At 40.8% G+C, this 21,863-nt stretch overlaps 1 pseudogene; it reads left to right on the top strand.

Annotated features, from left to right (window-relative positions):
* Nucleotides 1-1,079: 1,079 nt before the first annotated feature.
* On the top strand, nt 1,080-5,288 carry LOC131028138 (alpha-amylase-like; annotated as a pseudogene).
* The last annotated feature ends 16,575 nt before the right edge of the window (nt 5,289-21,863 follow it).

The following is a 21,863-nucleotide window of genomic DNA, read 5'->3' as shown; positions in this document are numbered from 1 at the left end:
TCTTCTCTTATTTTAAGTTTCTTTTGATACCATAAGATAATGTTATTTTATTTTATATAAAAATAGAGGAAAGTTTCCTTTTGAAATATTTTGATAATAGAAAGTGGTTTTCTCCTCTTCTTCTAAGTTCCTTTTGATAAATAATTTATAAAAGAATGTGATTTTCTTTTATATAAAATGGGAGGAATGATAATTTTCATAATAAAGCAATTTTATTTTATAGAAATAGAAGGAGAGATTCTTTTATTTTATCTTATCCAGAGAATTGATAAAAAAAATCATTTTCATATTACGATATGATATCATTTTATTTGTTTAAATTTTAAATATTTATCAAACATAAAAATTGTGAATATCATAACTAGTAAAATTTATTAATGGGTTGCTTTGTCTAAAATAATAATTTAAATAAATAATATAAATATAATGGAAAATACAATATTGTGTCATTTACATAGTTAGAATTTGCTAATTAGTTTAAAACCATTAATTTATAAATTGAATAGATTTAAGATTAATTTATTATCTTGATATACTTAAGACTAAATTTGTTAAATGTGAACATTATTCCATAGATTGAGAAAAAATAGAGTTACAAATTATTTCAACTCCTAAAATTATAAGGTTAAGATCACTAATTATTGCTATAGGACCTCAAGCTACAAGGTGGGTTTGCTCGGGAGGAGCTCAAGCACCCGTGGAACATGATTTGTCTCATGATCATGAAGTACTTCACTCTCGAAGGCAGGCATAAGGTATTCTACTACTATTATTTGCCCCTCCTCAATCACTTCCAAAACAATGATTTGCTTTGTATGTCATTTTATTTACTACACTCTATAGAGAGTTTTGTTAAAGACACCATGGACCCCAAGCATGGGGATAAGCCACCCTACCTCCTCCACCAGGGCCTCATTTACAGGTTGTATAAATTCCATGAGGCTCTCAGCCCCCCCCCACCCCCCTCGAATCTTTCTCTCTCTCAGCCCCCCATGCCGACTCCCTAGCATCTTGCAACCCTGTCTATGGGTTTCCCTAGATTCTTCCAATATCCCAATGAGGGATTTGTTATGACCACCATGCCCCTGCCTGCTTGTGCCTCAGTTGTTTCCTTATCGGCAGTCTCCCCTAGTTTAACTCTATCTGCCTCTCCCAGTGCTTCCCGCTCCCTGTCCAAGGGAAAAGGCAAAACCCCCGCTAAACGCAAACGCATTGTCTTTGATGACAATTCTTTCTCTGAGGATGTTGAAAATGACAATCATTCCCCTGATTCTGAGGTTAAAATGAGATCCTCTGGACTTGCTTCCAAAAGCCGCAAAAAGAAGACCCTAGTGATCGAGAATCTAGACTCTGAGGAGGACCCCATTGGGGACAAGGAGGAAGAGGGTCCTAATACCACTATAGGGGGCCCTTATGGGGATGTTGTGGATGTGAATGTGACTAGGGACCCCATGGTTTTGACCATTGTTGGTGCCACTGACATGAGTATCTCTTAAATGCAAACCTAGGACCCCATTGATGTTAAGGATACGACCCCTATGATCACGGGCACTGAGGGTCTTATGAGCGTGGAAATCTCTGATAGCAAAGCCTTAGAATCTGGTAATTTGGACCCAAAATTAAAAATGGTTGAATAATTTGTGCATGTTATCTCTCTGATGGGCCTAGTTAATGATAGTGATAACTCCCTTGCTGGTGGTGTGCCCAAACAAACCGAAGAAACTATGGATGACATGGCTGCTGAGAACCCCCAGGATGTCCCTACTCTTCAAAAAATGGAAAAGCTGAGCACAAATGTGTTGGACATCAAGCAGAGAATTGAAAACCTCGGCCCTGTGCTTGATATGCAAACTATCAAGGAGGATGTCAACCGACTCAAGAACAAGATGGAGGCTTGGGAAGCCCAAATGGTGGGCCTTAACAAATTTCATGTGCGGGTTTTACATAGCTCTGCGATCACCATCTCTCTGCTGAGGGAACATTCTGTGGACACTGAGGAGGACAAGTAGGAGGCTAGGGACCTCTACAAGTTCATGTCCAATGAATGGAACAGTGCTATGAATGCCACTAGGGTGTGCAAGGCACCTTTGTAGTTTGTTTTTTGTTTTTTGCTATTGTTTATGATTTCTAAAGACTTGGTTCCTTTTTGCTAACAATTGCTATTAATTGTTGTTATAGTGTTGTTTCTGCACTATAATTTTTAAGAGTTTTGCTATGTAAAGGGCCAGTGCCCTTGTTCTCACTTCTTTATTAATAAAAAACATGAAAGACCATTTGTAAACTTTATGGCCAAAGGTTCAAAGTTAATTCATATTTTCTTATATATCAAAATGTCAAGAATAAAAAAAACACATGGTAGACTCAATGTAAGAGAATTATTGCTTAAGTATCATTGAATAGTATATATGATTCCATATTTATTAGACATTAGGCAAACTATAGTAGCGCAGTTATTACTAGTATACCTACCTTCAGAAAAATATAGGTAAAGTACATCAAAAGATATCATATTTGTTTATTATTCCACTAAAAAAATAATTATATTATTATATCATAATTAATATTAAATTATTATTATAATTTGATATTGTAATCAATATTAAATTATTATTGAGATATTTTTATATTTCTATTAAATTCTTCACCAAAGTAAAAAAATCTATTAAGACTAATTATTACTATTATATTATCATATTGTTATAATATTATTATATTAGATTGACATAATTATGAAGTTAATTATTAGTATGATGGGGATTGTTAGAATTGATTAATAGTTAAACTTGGTGTGAGTAGTAATTGAGAGGAGAAAATAAATAAAATATTTTTTTGGTTTTTCATGCATTTAAGTGTCACAAACATGTCAAATTTAATGCTTCTAGTTTTTATCAACACATATTTGTGCATCCATTATGTGAGTGTAATATGCCTTCGGCATAATTATGATTCGTAAAGATTTGGGATAGTCATAATTATAGACCTTCTTAGTAATACTTATTGTAGACAGATTTGTATTACGTGTGAAACTTGAGGCTAGGCCAATCTAGTAGAGCTAAGACTAATTGTTGAGTTTTCTAATGTTAAGTTTGTATTTATGATTTTAAGTTGTTACGAAAAAATGTTATGTTTTTGCCTAGTTAAAATATGGGCATTACAATGTTATTGTCTATAATGTACCTTCAGCTTGTAATTAATTCATTTAAACACGTTCGAGCATAATACAACCATAATTAAAGAAAAAAAACAATCCAGATTTTTCTATATAGAAATTTTGAGCATTACACATTTTAAAGTTGTATAGCCATTTCCTTGGTATTCCTGCCTTCAACCTAATGCATTTTTCACACTATCAAAGTATGTTCACAAGCAGTCGGGCAATGGGAGCGAAATGACGTTTCTCATGTATTTTACGCCCCCACATTCGATTCAGTCGTGACTCGCGAAAACTTTTTCCACATAGCACTGCACTTGTTTTCTTTTGCATGATTATCCATTGCTTAAGGAGGCAACAACATAGCCACACTCGCTATTATTTAATAGTGAGCTAGTAAAATTATAATAGCGGGTTAACAAAATTTAATTGGGTTGTTATTCTAGACAGTATAAAGTTCCCCAATTTATGGCTGGTGCAACTTCACAACAAACATTTGTTGTAACAATCTGAATAATTGTTCATTGTAGCTTAATTCTCTTAAGCCATGTAGAAGATTGGGGGTAAATTATTGGGAACGGTCATATTATTAGGGTCCATCATTCATGCGTCGGCCCAAACACCATCAATGGGAGGCAACAACAATTCTGATCCTCTGGATATTGTCTTATTTCAGGTAAATACTATTAGGCCAAAATCTAAAGCTGAACAATGCAGATTCAATAATAATTCTAAACTATGGAGCCAATTGCAGGGGTTCAACTAGGAGTCATCGAAGAGAAATTCATGGTACAACGTAGCTGCAAAGGAGATTGCAGAGGCTGGTATAACATATGTGTGGTTTTCCCCACCTTCTTAGTCTGTATCTTCACAAGGTGTGCAAGATATGGTGTTATTTGGGGTTCTATTTTTATTTTTTGGGTATGGCAGTAAGGGAGTTGTAATGTGATTTGATATACAGGTTATCTTCTGGGGAAGCTGTACGACCTGGATGAATCCAAGTATGGAAGTTCCTCTGAGCTTCGGCAAGCGGTGCAAGCGTTCCACCAGAATGGAGTGAGGTGTGTGAGTGACATAGTCATCAATCAAAGGATTGGCTCAAAGCAGGACGATAAAGGCAACTGGTGTATTTTTGAAGGAGGAACAGATGACAATTGCCTCGACTGGGGCACCTGGGCCATTCCCATCAATGACAAGCCCTACTCCTGTGGCTCATGAAATGGGGACACTGGAAACGACTTCAAGGGCACCCCCGACATCGACCACACAAATCCGCGAGTGCAGCGCGAGTTATCTAACGGGATGAAGTGGCTCATGTCCGACGTTGGCTTTGACAGCTGGGGGTTCAACTTCACCAAAGGATACGCTGGGAATTTGCTAGCTCTATACCTGCAAAACATGACCGCTCCTGCTTTCGCTGTGGGAGAGCTGTGGGACACTCTCAATTTTGGAAACAGAGGGGAGGATGCTCATTTGCAAAGACTGGTCGATTGGGTTCACTCCACTGGCGATCAATCTGCTGCTTTCGACTTTACTACCAAAGGAATTCTGCAGCTCGTTGTGCAGAGCAACAAGCTCTGGGGTTTAAGGGACTCCAATGGCAAACCCTCTGGCATGATCGGGCTCTTACCCGAAAAGGTCATCACTTTCATTGACAACCACGACACAGGTTCTACGCAGAACTTGTGGCTCTTTCCTGCTGATAAACTCATGCAAGGATATGCCTATATTCTCACTCACCCCGGAGTGCCCACTGCCCACCTTTGTAATTTCTTATCTTTTTTAACCTCTATTGTTATTGAACTGATTTGTGTTGTGTTGTGATTGTAATTGTAATTATATTGGGTTACTGTCTGCGCGCAGTTTTATGATCATTTCCAGGACACGAATTTGGAGGGCATAAAAAAGCTGATTGAAATACGAAAGAGGAATAATATCAAGGCTAATTAATAGTGCTTGCACCATCATAACCACGGATTCCAATCTGTACATGGCCAACATTGAGGAAAGGGTTATCGCGAAAATCGGAGCCAGATTTGATTTGGGAAAGTTCTACCCGCCGAAATATTACTACCTTAATATTATTTGCATAACCGGATATAATATAAATTACCTACCATCTTTGTTGATTGGTTGATTTCATAGAGGAAAGTAAATAATAATATTAAATAATATTCACCTCAGTGTTGTGCATGGTAGGTATAATATATAGTTTATTGGAATTTTCTGATTGGTCGGTTGATTTCTATGGTTTGGAGTTTAATTTTCTATTTAATTGGATTTTGTGTATGTTGTTGTGGTTCGACATCTCTGCAATTTTTGGTTGAAGTTTTTGAATCTTGTTTGGATCTTGGTTTGAATTGCTGGAAGTGGAGATTGAAGATTGTTGATTGGAGTTTGTGAGATTTTGCCAAGATCTAAAGGCAATGGAAAGTGCAAATAAGAGAGAACAAAAAAGATGATAGGAATAAAATGTATTCTATCAAGATGAAAATACTGATCAACTAGATCATCAAGCGTTGTTTCATACAATGAATATGAGCCTTCTTATATAGGCAAGACTATATGGATATGTGAGCACACAAACATAACATGTGGCTCAATAAGAAACAAGGGTAGGTAGGAAATAGGTGTGGTAGGTAGGAGAAACAATAAAATATTTCACATGAGGTGGATCGCCCATCGAAGGTGGAATTATCACTCCACAATAAGTGGATATGATAAAGTAGTAACAAGATCAACACCATAAAAGGTGGAAATTCTCCTACACACACTATCCCAATGTGGCACAAACACCCAAGTGTCTCATACCCAAACTACTATGAAATGCATTTCCTACGTAAACTTAAGTAAGGTGTAAAAATATCCATGATGAATAATTATTTACACCAACACCCCCCTTAAGTGCAACTTAGGGGAATGCACTTAAGTCTACAATGCAACTAAGCAATGCAAGATGGGTCCCAGCTACAAGGCCATATTAGGTACCCATGAACAAATGCAAATGCAATCTCCCATAAAGCAGGGAAAGAGAGAAAAACCATATGGGAAAAAACTCCCCCCCAAAAGAGAGATGAAGAAAGCACACAATGCTCTCAATAATGAATGACAGAGAAGAAGAGACCATGAAGCCCCCCCTCAATGTCGAATCTCTTGCAAGGATGATCCAATGATGTTGACCAAAATACCTTCCCATTAGGAAGAAAGAGAGCCAATGCTGCACCAATAATGTCAAAGTGTGACAAAACCAGGTACCAAGTCAATGACAATGAATCACTTGCTGCAACATGATAAAGATCAGGCATGGAGACAACTTGCTTTAAGCATCATCTGGATACTCGTAAATGGCAGAAATACTGGTACAATCTAAGTCTCACGGGAGCCATGCACAAATGTGTACAATCTAAGTCTCAACTGGAGCCATGCATCAAGTCTCACAAGGATATTCCTAATCTACGTGTACAAGAGGATTACATCAAATATGTCAACAATGACAAGATACAAAGAGGTGTGTCACTTTATGATAGTGCGAGTACAACATTGCTCATGCAGGAGCATACAAAATGATAGTGCAAATCTAGAAACATGAAGATGATGCCACCAAGAAACCCTGTAGAATACTGCAGAAAAAGATGCCTCTAGTTTGGATGTGGCCAAGAGATATAAATGAGCAAATCGACCCCCCCCCCCCACCTTGACTGTTGGTTGGAAGCACTGCAAGACAGGTATGAAGTGACAAGAAAAAATTGTGTTCCCAATTTGACTTATTCCATGATATTTTTGTTTTTTAAATATTTTTAAAATCTAAATAAAAATAATTTATTATATGTCCATAAAAAAACTTTATTAAAAAATAAAGATTTTTTTTTTAAAAAGGCAATCATTTAAAAAAAAAAATGAAATGAAAAAAAAACCTTTAATAAAAATTTATTAAAGAGAAAAAAAACTTTATGAACAAAAGTTTATTTTTTTATTATTAAAAAAAACTATAAAACAAAACAAAAAAAAAAAAAAACCCCAATGGGGAGGGGTCCGCAGAGCCCTGCGGTGTACTACCCGCAATGACTGCGAGTATTGAAAAACACGAAAAAAAATTTCCTTTCGCTTTAAAAAAAAAAAATCAAAAACAAATAAATCCCCCCCCCCCCCCAATAATATTAAATTGCGATTTTTAATTTTTATTTATTGAAAAATTAAAAATTAAAAATGAACAGACCTGCAAATTCGTACGGTTGTCTGGAGGGGGGATTTTTTCACCTCAAAGGGATGGAAGCCGATTTTGACGAACTGATAGTCGATCTTGGGGTTTTTGGGCCTTCTGAGCGCAATGGCAATGACGGATTTAGCCAAAAATGCACCAAAATTGCAGATCGTTGTTGGGACAAGTCACCACCCTCCACCTTCAAACGACTCTAGATTTGGCCTCAGATGTCAGATTTGGACGAAACAAAAGGCGATTTTGACTTTCTCGAACCTCCTCAATCCAATGGTGGCCTCATATTTGACCCAACAAGCTCCAATAATAACCTTCAATAGAAAGCTCCAAAATGCAAAACCCCAAATTTCTCTCAATTGATAAATTAATGGCACTCTAATGGCTCTGATACCATGTGAGATTTTGCCAAGATCTAGAGGCAATAGAAAGCACAAATAAAAGAGAACAAAATAGATGATAGGAATAAATTGTATTCTATCAAGATGAAAATACTGGTCAACTAGATCATCGAGCATTGTTTCATACAATGAATATGAGCCTACTTATATAGGCGAGGCTATATGGATATGTGAGCACACAAACATGATATTTGGATCAATAAGAAACAAGGGTAGGTAGGAAATAGGTGTGGTAGGTAGCAGAAACAATAAAATATTTCACATGAGGTGGATCACCCACCGAAGGTGGAATTATCACTCCACAATAAGTGGATATGATAAAGTAGTAACAAGATCAACACCATAAAAGGTGGAAATTCTCCTACACACACTATCCCAATGTGGCACAAACACCCAGGTGTTTCATACCCAAACTACTATGAAATGTATTTCCTAAGTAAACTTAAGGTGTAATAATATTCATGATGAATAATTATTTACACCAACAGAGTTGTTGGATTTTGATTGCTCTTCATTAGTTGTTTCTTCCTTTAGTTGTGATTTCCAATTTCCTATTGACTCTAAATTTTACCTTGGAAACAAACAGCCTTATGAGAAATTCAGTGATGGGGGACCAGTTGCGCGGGTTTCACAAAATAACCTCCGGGATTGAGAAGTCGACTCTTCCTTATGGGTTTGGAGGAAAGGGAAAAGAAGGAAACTTTTAGAACAGTAAATCTAGACTATTGAGGTGATACGCCAAAGCATTTTTAAAAGACATGAGCATACAAAACCCAAGTAAATATGATTTTAAAGCCCATTCAACAATCTACAAGTCTGAATTAGGAACATAACCAAGATACAATCAAATTTCTTTGTAACATAAGGAAATACTTATCATGCATTTACCAGATAACAAGTGCACAACATAGTTTAATCGACAAAATCTTAGATAAATGTATTCCCAAAGTTATTGGAATTCTAATAAAACAACACAAGAAAGAGCATAAAAGCATACTTAAAGAAGTATCACAAAGGCCGCAGGCCCAGTTTGAATAACCTTCTCCAAAAAACAGTAATAGTTTTAAAAGGCTAAAATTCCTACTAAGAAAACTTAATTGTCTTTAGAAAAGTTTTTAACCCCTACTAACAGGGAAAAAGCAAGCATAAATAGAGTCCGCAGCTCTGGAAATAGCTCCCAAACACGCCAAAAAGGCATAACCACCTCCAAACAGAAAACCATGTCGTGTCGCCCTGAAGATCACACCCAGCAAAATGAACCTAAGACTTCACTCCCTGCCTACAACGACCTTCATACTATCATAAACCAAAAATATTTTGCTAACCGCAGAGGGCAAGCTAGGAAAACCTTTCAAACAAAAACGCACCTGCCAAAACATGACAGTGACGGGTAACCGTTTGCTTTGTGCACTGAAAGGTGGGCCCCAAAAAGGAGTCCAGTCAGCAACATCCCTCCATTTGTGACCATCGCGCTACTGCAAAAATTGAATGCCAAATACGAATCGAGAGATTAACGTCGAGCTGACAATTGTCTTATACGCCCTACGTTGTTGGAAAATTGAAAAGGCAAAATAAGCAACCTAGCCGAAAACTTTAGTTACGGGAAAATTAATGTGAACATTTCTTGGCGACTAAGAGGGGAAATTCTACCTACGGAACTTGGGAACCCAAAAACTGATGGCTCGCAGACCAGACCTTATGCCAAAACGGGATGGAGCAGATCGAAGGCCTGCTGCAAAGGCAACCATTCATCCTCGGAGAGTGAAACCTACGCCTCCAAATTCTGGAAATACTGATCCAGGCAAATCACTTCATCAAAAGGTAAGGGTGCAGGTTCATCTTGGACCTGCTTTAGGAGAGCAAAGAGCTGGGTTAGAGGGTGTAAAAGACACTCCACCTCGGCCGCTGAAATAGGATTGCTTAGGCACTACAAGAAAGCTCTATATTGTTGCAAATGCTCAACTTGGCTTAATATTTTCTCAATTCCTAAAACAGTATCATCCGTGAGAAACGAAGAAGGCGGGCCCAAGGAAACAAACCTCTCTAAACGTCGCTTGACGTCTGGAACTAAAAACTGCAAAGGTGCAAGGGTTGTCGAAGCTTGCATGATTACCCTATGTCGGTTGATGAAAACATTCATCTTTCTAATCAAATACCGACGGTCAACAATCCCCTTTTCCCTCAATTCTTCATCTTGGGCAGAATACAACAACTGAATAAGATCTTGGGCTACCAGGAACTTAAGACCGATGACAAGCATGGAACTGCTAATGAGGGCATTAGCCTTGGCATAGAGGGATTGTGCTTCACTAAGGAATCTTAGCATAGGTTGTAGTGAAGGGCAATACTATTTTACCTTTTCCCAATGAGAAACATACAACTCTGTCAACATGGTAGAAAAATCTTGGGAAACCTGCTCCAGAGGTGGAATGCTCAGCAATTGCGAAATTTCATCATCCTTCGCGACCATCTCCTGCTGGAGCCTACTACATTTGCTTTGTTCAATGGCCACTTGATTCTCCAAACTGAGTATCTTTGCCTCTCCATTTCAGACAACTTGTTGTAGTTGCCATGTACGATCTTGTTCATGTCGCAAAAAGGTCTCCACCTCTGAAATGCGCTCACCGGATTGTCCGAGACTAGCCTCTCTCGCTTTCAGTTCTGCTTCAAATTTCGTCTTTTCTTCAGACAATAATACTTGAGCCTCACTCATTTGATGGATATAATCCTCTTTTAGAAGGATTTCTTCACGCAGCTGCATTTAGACCAGAGCAACATCCCTAGAGGCTACCTTTAATTGTTGTATCTCTACATCCTTCTCTTGCAATTCCTTCAAAGCCACGTTCCTTGTTGCCTCTTTGCCTTTTAGCTGAGAGCTCACATTGTTGAAGGCCAACTGCAGCTTCCCTTTTTTTGAATTAGCCTGAGCCAGCAGGCTTTGCAGACGATTGATTTCTGAGCTCTGGGCTTTATCTTCCTTTCTTTGTTGGGTGAGAGAATCTTGGAGACTAGCATTCTCCGCTTAGATCTTTTCCAGGTGATGACTCTTCTTGATAAAATCTATGGATATGGCTTTTGAAGTCTCCTTCATCATCTCTACTTTGTCAGATGTCGTGTCACTTTGAAGGCTAACATCAATGTCGTGTAGTGTGTAATCATTTGGTCTCATCTGAGATTCCGGCTTGTCAACCTTGGGGAAAAGATTTGCAAAGTAGAGGCAGTCTTTCTGCTCGCTGAAATGTGTATGCAAATGAGGGTGGGCTGGACGAGCACCTTACTTTTCCTTTTGCTTGCTTGTCTTACCAAGGCGAGCAGTTCTATCATAAGCGACCTGCTGCTGGAACTCATCTAGATTATCGATACCCTGACCCACAAGGTTGCGCCAGGAGGAACTGCAAAAGGGAATTACGAAATAGGCCCAATGAAAGCAATCTAGATGGGATGGGCCAGAGCTGACGCGGAAAATAACGGGACAAAGGGGGGAGCTCCTAATGGGAAAGGGCTTGAGGACGCTACTCCCATAACCTGAGGAGAGGATTTTCCAAAACCTAGCTTACGCGACATAGGGGATGTTTCTGATATTGGCAAGGGAAAAGCTGCGGATATAAAAGTCATGGCCAGGAAAGGGACAGAGGCCTGCAAGAGAACATTTGGGGGATCAACCGGCGTACCCGTTAGGGATAAAGTGAGAGCAATAGGGACTGAGGTCTGCATTGCGGTCATTGGAACAACTAAAGAAATATCCTGAGCAAGAGATGAGGGAAAAAAGGGACGTATCTGAGCAGAGGAAGACGTCAACCGCTGAAGATCTGAGGATGTTTCTAGGGTTTGAGAGGGCGGGCTCCCTCCTGACATGCTAGGATGTTGCCTCTTCTTCGGAGGGCTTTCACGCGACTGCTTCTCGGACCGCCTTTTACCAGCTTGCGAGCAAGGTTTGCGAGTTGCGCTATCCAAAGGAAGGATAATTTATGGCTCTAGATCTTGCCTTTCAATATTTATAACCTCTACCTCCTACTGCGGGGGCAACCTCGGGAGACAAGTCCCGCGTGAGGAACTGTCACCTGTCTCATCATTAGATTTATTTACCTTACACCATTCCTGCTCAAAATGCTCATCCAGGGGGGCATTTCCAATGCTATCTCTAGGCTGATTCACCTCTTGTCGATAGACCCAAAAATCTTCCCTTTTCTTCCTGGACCAAGCTAAAGTCTTCATATTTTCTAACAACGCCCGAGGGATAGGCTTCACGGGGTTGAATTTCTGTAAGGGGGAATAAAACTTTATTCATGGGGGGCGTCTTAGGATAGAAAAATCATCAGGGCCCATGTATAAGATCAGGTCGTCAACCCGGGGGTTCGTGCGCTCCACCCATGAATTCTGAGGTTCATGCCTGACAACATTCTTTCTTTTGCTTAGGCAACTCTCAAGGTTATAGCTCCAAGAGTCATCAATCACTACAAAACTGAGCTGCGCCATTTTTGACGTCAAGATCTCTTCTGCAATTTTCCTTCTTACTAGAGTGATTGGGCCAATGGCCTTGTTATCTTTGGTGATAGAGGTATCATTCTTTCCCGCTCCAATGGCTCCCTCTATCCTCACCAACTGCCTTGCGATTTTGAGAGCCAGGGTTTGATCAGTTACGTAAGTAGGCAACCGGAAGGGTTCTTCGGAGAACCCATGCACTCGGATGAAAGAAAAATCAGGGCCCACAAACCAGTCGCAAGGAGGGTGTTCATTTTGCATCCAGTTCATCTGGATCTGGGAAAAATGGGCTAATGGCTCATCGGGGATCACTCCAAGGTCTTTGAGCACGGAAGTCATGAACAAATCTGAAAAATGATATGAATCATAGGAGGCCAGTAGAAGAGGTGTCCAGCAGGACACCGACATTCTGTTTCTAGATTCATCATAAGTGGCCAACCACATGAACTGATCGAAGAAATCCTTATTTTGGTGTAAAAGCAGGTGCACCAATACTAAAAGAATATGAAGCACTGCAGCTACTGGAACTCAGATAATTGCTTAATAATGGTCCTAGAAATAGTCACAGAGAAGTCAAAGTGAAACAGTTCCCTTTGCTTCCTACATTTGAAGAGAAAACCCATCATGGAGGTTGTGATATCCTAGTCGTTGTCATGACCACACAGCCATGCCAAGGTAGAAGAGATATCTTTGAGGTCTTCTTGCCTTAGATCACTATAGCACAAAGCGAACTTCAGAAGTCCAGAGGATAGACTTCGATTGAGAGTGCTTTGATAGAATGTCAAAGCATCCCTCCTGGTGCTCCAGAACTCCTCCATTGAGCTTTCTGAGAAAACCTTTGTTGCTTCAAAAATTGGGCAGCACATTATCTCCCTAATGGCCTCTGGAGATATTACCACTCTTAGGAGGGAGCCATTGACAGAGCATGAGGAAGGATTGAAAACCTCTGTGCAAGCTTCTATGAGCTCAAGGCAGTATGGGACCATGGGAACCACGCATTGGGGAGCACCACTATTCCAGAAACGTGTTGCCACAGATTGGGAGTCAGCTCTGTGATGAATCATCCGGGAGCATGTAGCCTCTTTGAGACTCTTAGGCTGCTTGCGAACTTCGGGTTCGAAAATATTTTCCAAGGAGTCTAGAATAGCAGATGCATTCCGGATTGTCGTTTTAGCCTTGGCCTTAGTTTATAGATACTCCTTCTTTGGAGGGATGGCATGCGCAGAATATGATAGCTCCTCGAAAATATTAGCCCATAAACTTCCAGGAAGAACACTTGCGGACGCAACCTCGGACTCCATTATGGGCAGAAAGTTTCCTTCCTTTGCTGGAAAAGTTCTAAAATCGGGAGATAAAACTTGCTCATCTTTCTTTCTTTCGCTTTTCAAAAACAGACAGATAAGAGGGAAGAGCCTCAATCCTTAAATGCAAAATGCACCTAGATTTTTGCAAAAGCAAATGCTTAAAGGCAAGTACCTGCTTACACGCGTGTCAGCTCAAATTGTTGTTGCAATAAACTCCCACGGATGAAGGGTGCCGCCATTCCCTCTTCCCAAGAATGCCTTTGGCTAGTCTTCCTTTACTCAAGGAAAATTCCTTTAGGCAAATCTTTTCTTTAATCGAGAGGATTGACCGGTAATAAAGTTTGCGCGGGCTAAAATAGTCCGACGAAACTTGGTATTTAAAACGCGATGTACCTATACATACGCGTGGCTCTTTGTTTGTATCAACCTCCCTCTCGAGGTAACTGGCAGGACATTGGTATTATGAGAACAAGCCCGTTCACATGACGCAAATTCATGGAGATATGATAGAAACATTGGGATTTGGGAAGGCATGCACTTTGAGCATTCGACATCTTCTGCTAAAATTCTGCTATAAATATGTCTTTTCAAACATTCTTTTACCACATTGCAAGCTTTAACGGTGGAGCTTCTATAGTAATGGATACTCCAGTTAGGCTCGTCAACAACAAAGCGCAGGTCGCTTTCTTGGGAAATATCTTCGATCAGAGATTGCAGGGGATGACACGTAGGAAGAATCTTTTAATAATAGTTGCCATCAAATGGATACTTGGAGAAGATTTTATTGGTAATCCAGACCGATACCGAGTGAATATGAACATCTGTTCATGATTCATAGCCTCTCTGCTGGATTGCGGTCAGTCTGGGCTGCTAACGTCGCAGCTGACTCAGGCTCTCTTTTCCAAAGATTACTTGGGCAGACTAGAGAACATGGTTGCATACTATGTCCCTTTCTGAGGGCTTCCCTTGCCATCTGACCTGGAGCGGTTCGTCACACACAACGAGGAGGTAGCTTGACACCCGCTCATCAGTGGGATGAAAACAATGATGCTGTCAGCACATCTGTATTGCACTGAACTTACCGCAAAATTTCTTCTACGTGTTCATTTGATAGTCCCAGTCTTGAAAGGTACGGATTGGTATACTGGATTCAGGGACTATATCTTCCCAAGAATTTTGACACCACATCATCAACCAAACCTAGTTGTTATTTTCACGCCTAGGGAGCTCGAGAGCGCTTTTGACTCTGAGTGGTCAGGAGAAGAGGAAACATCTGACGCTGAGGAGGATGAGACTAAGGAGAGCTGTTGAAGATGCGATGGACCATCATCATGGACTTGAGCAAAATGATTGTAGATAAAGGAGAGTCCAAGAGCCTACTCATTTTGTAATGAAAATACAAAAATGTTTTTAATATAATGGATTTTCACTTTTCTCCTTTCTTTGTTTTCTCTTCTTTCTCTGTTTGCTCTTCTTTCTATTCTTGCTCTGAATAAATAAGATAAATAGGCACTAAAAATACAATATATATATTATATACATTCAAAAGGGCACGAAACACCTAATGAAAAGGTTTGAGGTGGAAACCATTAACCTAGATTGGGAGGGGGTCCCCATTCATGTCTTCTAGCTCGAAAGCATTGAAACCTTTACAATTTATAATGCGGAAAGGTCCCTCCAACAGGCAGTCGAACATGGCATGTTGACCAAGCTTCGCCGCCCTCTCATTATATTTCAATACAAGGTCCCTGAGGCTGAAGACCAGATCAGAACTCTTTTTATTGTCAAACCATCTTTTGATGACTTCCTATCTGTCTTGGAGGGCCACGAAGGCTACCTCCCTTGCTTCTTCTAGCTCCATAATCTCTGCCAATCTTATGGCCATAGGGCCATTTTCGGCAACTTCCATTGATTTTATTAATTGCAAAGCTGAGATTTCTAGCGACATGGGGAAAAGTGCATCCTTTCCGTATACCAGCTTATACGGAGAGTTTTTTAGAATCTGCTTGGGTGTTATGCGGTCCACCCATAATGCACTTCTCAAGTGGTGATGCCATTCCCTCTTGTATTTAGAACCTATCCTTTTAATATGTCTGATCAAGTTTTTGTTAGTGGACTCGGCAAGTCCATTCCCTTGAGGATAGTAGTTAGAAGAGGTTTTGAGATCAATACCTCTACTGAGGGCAAATTGGGTAATTCGCGAGCCTGTAAATACGCGTGCATTATCTGATATAACAGTTTTTGAAGGACCGTATTGGCATGCCAGATCTTCTAGGAAAGCCAGCACCTCGCTTTCTAATGAATTTCATAAAGGAACAACTTCAGACCATCTGGTGAAATAATTAGTAGCAGTCAGGATCCACTTATGTCCGGCTGAACTGGGGGGGTTGATCATTCCGCTAAAATCAAGGCCCCATTGAACAAAAGGCTCTTCCACTAACACGGGCCTAAGTGGCATTGCAGCTTTCTTGCTCCTTCCAGTGTAATATTGGCACTCTTTGCATCCCCTCACTAAATTGTGTGTACCTTTGAACATGGATGACCAAAAATACCCCGCTTGAGTAATCTTGATAGCGGTTGTGGCTACAGAGAAATGGCCTCCTAAGGAGTCGTAGTGGAAATTGTGTAGGATTTAACAGCTTGGCTCCGGTCTACACAGCAGAGCAAGACTCCATCAAAAATTCTTTTGAAAAGAGTTCCATCTATTAAGTGGAAATCGCTATTTTGGAGTCTATAAAATCTCCTCTTAGCCGGGGGGAGGTCTTCGAGAAAAATCCTGGTCTTCATGAATTGCTTTCTTTTATCAATCCAGCTGTCATTTGGAACATCAGGCAAAAGAATAACTGTTTCCTCTATGGCCACTTCATCATAGCGGGGCTCGCATTCTTGCACTATATATTCACACAAGCCTCTCCCGCGAACGAGCTTTGTTGGCTTGATATCGACATCATAATCCAGGATCTTGGTGATCCAATTTGCCCTTTTTTCAGTGATTTCACCCTCCATAATGTATTCCCTTACTGTGGGATGGGCTACGTACACCGTGGTTTTATTATAGGCAATGAAATACCTAAATTTCTTTAGTCCTTTTACAGCGGCTAAGGCCTGCTTCTCGACAAAGTTGTATCGGGCCTCATAATCCTTAAGATTTTTTGAATGGAAAGCTATGGGATGCTCTCCTCCTTTTTGGGCATCTTTTTGGGTTAGGACCATGGCGATGCTATGCTGACCAGAAAAGACGTACATTATGAAATCTTTTGACATGTCTGGGTTAGACAATATAGGGGCGGAACATATAGCATTTTTAATTTCATCAAAATCTTTTTTGGCCTCAGTAGTCCATTTGAAATGTGTATCCTTTTTTAACATGAGGGTGATGGGTCTTATTATTCCAGCAAAGTCAGAAATAAAATGACTAACAAAATTGACCTTTCTTAAAAAAGATTGGACTCCCTTTTTGTTGACCGAGAGGGGAAGATCCTTAATGGCCTTGACTCAGTCTGGGTCAATGGAAACACCCTCTTTTGAAACTATATGCCCAAGTAATTTTCCTTGAGGAACCCCAAAGATACAATTTTGGGGTTTAAAGAAATCCCAAATTCAAGACATTTTTGGAGGACTAATTCGAGATGGTCAAAACGATCCTCCCAGTGTTTGGAAAACACAATCAGGTCATCTACGTATATTAAGATGATCTTATAAATTAGCTCTTTGAAAGCTAAATCCATGGCCCTTTGAAATGTTGCTCCGGTATTTGACAATCCGAAAGGCATCTTTTGGTATGCAAACGTCCCCCACTTAGTGGTGAACATCGTATTGTGCTGGTCCTCCACTTTCACACTTACCTGGTTATATCCCGAGAAACCGTTGAGCATTGAGAACATTTATGATCCTACCACTATGCTGAGTAATTGCTCCATTGATGGCAGAGGATAGTGGTCTTTTAGAGACGCCTGATTTAGATCTCAGAAATCCACATAGAGCAGGATATCTCCATTCTTTTTCCTAATAGGCACCAAATTTGACACCCATGTATTTTGTTTTATGAGATAAATGATCCTTGATTCGATCAACTTTTTCAGCTCCTGAGCCATGAGAGACTCAATCTTTGGGTTAATCGGTCTTTGCTTCTGCCAGACTAACTTGGCCTCATTCGCAAGCTCGATGGTATGCTGGATGATACTGGGATCGTATCCTCTTAAATCCTCATAAGACCAAGCTGTGACACCTTCATATTCATCATAGTATTAGGCCAACTTCTTTCTGTCTTCGGAAGAAACATCCTTTTCGACCTTGAGAACTCTCCCACTATCGACTGACATTTCAGCGTAATCCTCTTTGTTTGTTGTGAGCTTCCTCTTATCTTTTTTGGCATCCTCGTGGTCAAACAGGTTCTCTAAAGTGATCAAACCATTAGGGAGCTTGTTAGATCTCAGCTGGATGACCCAATTCCTGTAGGCTTCCTTTATCTTAGGTTGTAGTTGATCAGCAAATTCTCCTAAGCTTTGGATGAACAAAGCAATTTGTTCATCACTCTTGAACACTTGCCAGTGAGTATCATTATCAGGGATAGCCAGGTGGACAACCAAGTTGACTGCTTGGGAGCTGGTGAGGAAGTTCATAGCAGGATCAAATTGTGCTCCGATTGTGGCCATTTGGTTCGCTATGGTATTTAGTTTCTGAGGAATTCTTATGATATTGAAAGCATCGAAACTCTCTATTAGATCCCACACTCTAGCACGGTTAGACATCATGCGGACGTGCTTGGCACTGGATATCCCTCAAACTTGATGGACCACCAGCTCAGAATCGCCAAGGACTTTCAACTTTTTAATGCCCATCCTTTCCGCCATGTTCAAACCTTGAATCAATCCTTCATACTCTGCTTCATTATTTGAGCATGTGAACTGCAACCGGAAAGGCTTTAGGATTTGTTTGCCCGAAGGGGGGGTGAGACAAACTCCCACTCCGGAGCCCATCTTGCATTTGGCACCGTCGAAGTGTAGGGTCCATAGTGTTGAAGACAACTTCTCTTCAGAGAACGGATCCTTAGTAAGCTTTGGGATGATCTGATTTTCTTAAAAAATGCAATAGGTACCCAGGCTGGTGGCATGGTAGTTAGAGAAGGGGTCTGAATCTATGAACTCATTCAGGAAGGCTTCTTGCTCAAGTGGAATTTCTCCCGTTACTTCTTCATCTTCTAAAAGCTCTACCACCTTTCGTTCATCATTTGATATAGAGGTGTGTGTAGGTTCGAAATTGATCAAGGCCTGGTCGGCTATATGCTCAGCATGAAGGGGTTTTGAAAATATTTTCAGCTTGGCGCCGCATTGGGTATAGAGGATGAGATGGGACCAATCTAAGGACATATAGCCTCCTATTTTAGCAGTAAAATCTCGAGAAAGACAGAGCCCAAAGACAGGCGGGATATCAATGACCACTACTTCTTGAGACACCGTCACACTTGGACATGCAAACAATGTTAGGGGGAGGTTTTTGATGAGACCTACCGTCTGAACCCTATTCCCATCGAGCTTCATAACCCCTTTATTCAAAGGGTCATACCTAATGTTTAATACTTCGGCGATTTGCTTAGGCATGACGGTAGTGCTAGCCCCAGAAACTATCATGGAGTTATGCAAAAGTTTATCTCCAACTATAAGGGTAAGGTAGAAAGGATTTGGCTTAGGCTTACCTTCTCCTTGGGCTGCATGGGGCGAGCCTTCATTTGTTAATATGACCGGAGAGTGCGCTTTTCATGTTGTGGGTCAGAGACCCGTTTTGTCAGCCTGAAGAGATTGCGAAGCTATTGCACTTGCATCTTTTCCATCATGAGACAACACCTCTCTTAGTCTGTTCTTTTGCTCCAGAATACTCAAGAGGTCCCACAAAGAGACATGAGCCGGGGCCTTCTTCAATTGTTCTACCACATCTAGCACCTAAGGTGTGAGAACCTTCGGCTTATAAGGGATGAACTCTTTTCTCGGATAAGCGGAGTCAGTGACCGGTGGTTTAGGGGGTCTGTCCACGGGCACTGCTCTCATACTATTGGTACTTTCCTAAGTCAAACACCTTTTGGATCAGAGATTGTAATCTGATTGCACGAGAGGAGTTCCATCCTTTAGGGTGATTGCGTTGTTGGTCAGCACTACATCCTCATCTTCCATCCATGAAAAAAGCACATGATCAGGGGCGATTTCTGCTTCTTGTTGCAATGACATCCCTTGCATCTGAGCGATAAAAGTCGCATTATCCATACCCGAAGATGTATATGCAGACTCATCCGACATCATGCCTAAATTCCTTTCTTCTGCAACCCTCTGCTGCAAACTCCCTCTTGGGAAATTCCTTGAAGTATGAGCATTTTTGCACGGAAAACACTAAGAGTTGGTGTCGTTCACCAAGTTATTTTGGCCCACTGTTAGTTCCCTACCAGTGGTTGGGTAGACAACCTGCAACGGATTGGGGACTGGGACTATTTGGCCATTCGGCTGAGGAGGTTTATCAGCACAATGATTCGTATGTTGGTACGGAGGTCGATTTCCTTGGAAATTTTGCTAAAAAGGGGGCTTGGCGGGAGAGACCTGGGCTCGAGTTGACAATCTCATTAGAGAAGGATCTTAGGAGATTCTTCATATCATCGACTTCAATAGCCAAAGAAACGGTTTGGGGAGTAGGGAACGAATACATAGACTACGGAGCGAACGTACTGGGAGTAGCTTCTTCTAAGACTTGAGTGGACATTTCAGGGAATACTGGCATTATAGTGTGAAGGGCTAGCTTCCCAACGTTGATAAGGTTATTTTCAGCTTGGACTGCTATGCCAAATGCTTGCGGAAGACTATTGCCTCCTAAAGATTGAATCATCACTGATATGTCAGAATTGAAAGCTTTTAAATAGAATACAAAAGCCATATCCGTCGGAGGGCGAGCAAACAAAGGTATCCTCTGCCAGGTTCGTTGAAATCTCATATTAAAATCAATTAGTGCTTCGGTTGGAGCCCTCTTTATTGTGATGAGTTGGTGCATCAAGGACGATCTGTCAGCTTTATCCGAGAATCTCTAAAAGAAACGATCTCCCAGCTGATCCCAATCTCCTATAGTGTTGGGGCCTAAGAATCTGAACCAATCCAAAGCTTTTCCCTTGAAAGAGGCTACGAGCAATCTTAGAGCCACATTTTGTTCAGTGATACCATGGATAGTGCAGACGGTGGCTACATCTTGCAAATGCTCCCCATGAGTTTTATGACATTCTCCTGTGAACTTAGGAACGACCTTAAGCACAGCTGTGGGGATGGCTCCCCAAACCACGGGTGGAACTGGAGGAATCAGAGGGATACCATTATCCCAGGTCACAAAATTCTGGGGGGAATGTGTGCCATCACAGCGTGTATGACTACAGGAAAACTCTGTGAGGATGAAGTTGTGGCTGAATAGACGGTCACTAGTGGAGGAAAAATAAGGTAAGGATTTAAAGCTGTCTGACTCCTGGTGACAGGCTTATGACTCATAAACTAGCTCAGAGATATGTTTGAAGTAAAAAGTCCCACCGGGCGTGCCAGAAAGACTCTAATAGAACATAGGAAAGACCATCAAAGCATACTGAAAGAAGTATCACAAAGGCCGCAGACACAATTTGAATAACCTTCTCCAGAAAACAGTAATAGTTTTAAAAGGCTAAAATGCCTACTAAGCAAACTTAATTGTCTTTTTTGAAAAGTTTTGAACCCCTACTAATAGGGAAAAAACAAGCATAAATAGAGCCTGCGGCTCTGGAAACAGCTCCCAAACATGCCAAAAAGGCATAACCACCCTCGAACAAAAAACCATGTCGTGTCGCCCTAAAGATCACACCCAGCAAAATGGCCCCAAGACTTCACTCCCTGCCTACAATGATCTTCATACTGTCATAAACCGAAAAGATTTCGCTAACTACAGAGGGCAAGCTAGGAAACCCTTTCAAACAGAAACGCACCCACCAAAACATGACGGTGTCGGGTAACCATTTGCTTTGTGCCCTGAAAGGTGGGCCCCAAAAAGGAGTCCAATCAGCAACCTCCCTCCATTTGTCACCGTCGCGTTACTCCAAAAATTGAACGCCAAATACGGACCCGAGGAGTAACGTCGAGCTGACAATTCTCTTGTACGCCCAGCGCTACTGGAAAAGTGGAAAGGTAAAATAAGCAACCCGACCGAAAACTTTAGTTACGGGAAAATTAATGTGAACAGTTCTATCTTGCTTCTCTTTGTAATTTAATTTGAAAATATTGCCTACTATGTGTCTGTGGAAAGATTGATTGTGGAATGTATAT

This window comes from Cryptomeria japonica, chromosome 1, assembly GCF_030272615.1.
Source record: "Cryptomeria japonica chromosome 1, Sugi_1.0, whole genome shotgun sequence".
NCBI lineage: Eukaryota > Viridiplantae > Streptophyta > Pinopsida > Cupressales > Cupressaceae > Cryptomeria > Cryptomeria japonica.
This window is presented reverse-complemented; position numbering and strand designations above follow the sequence as displayed.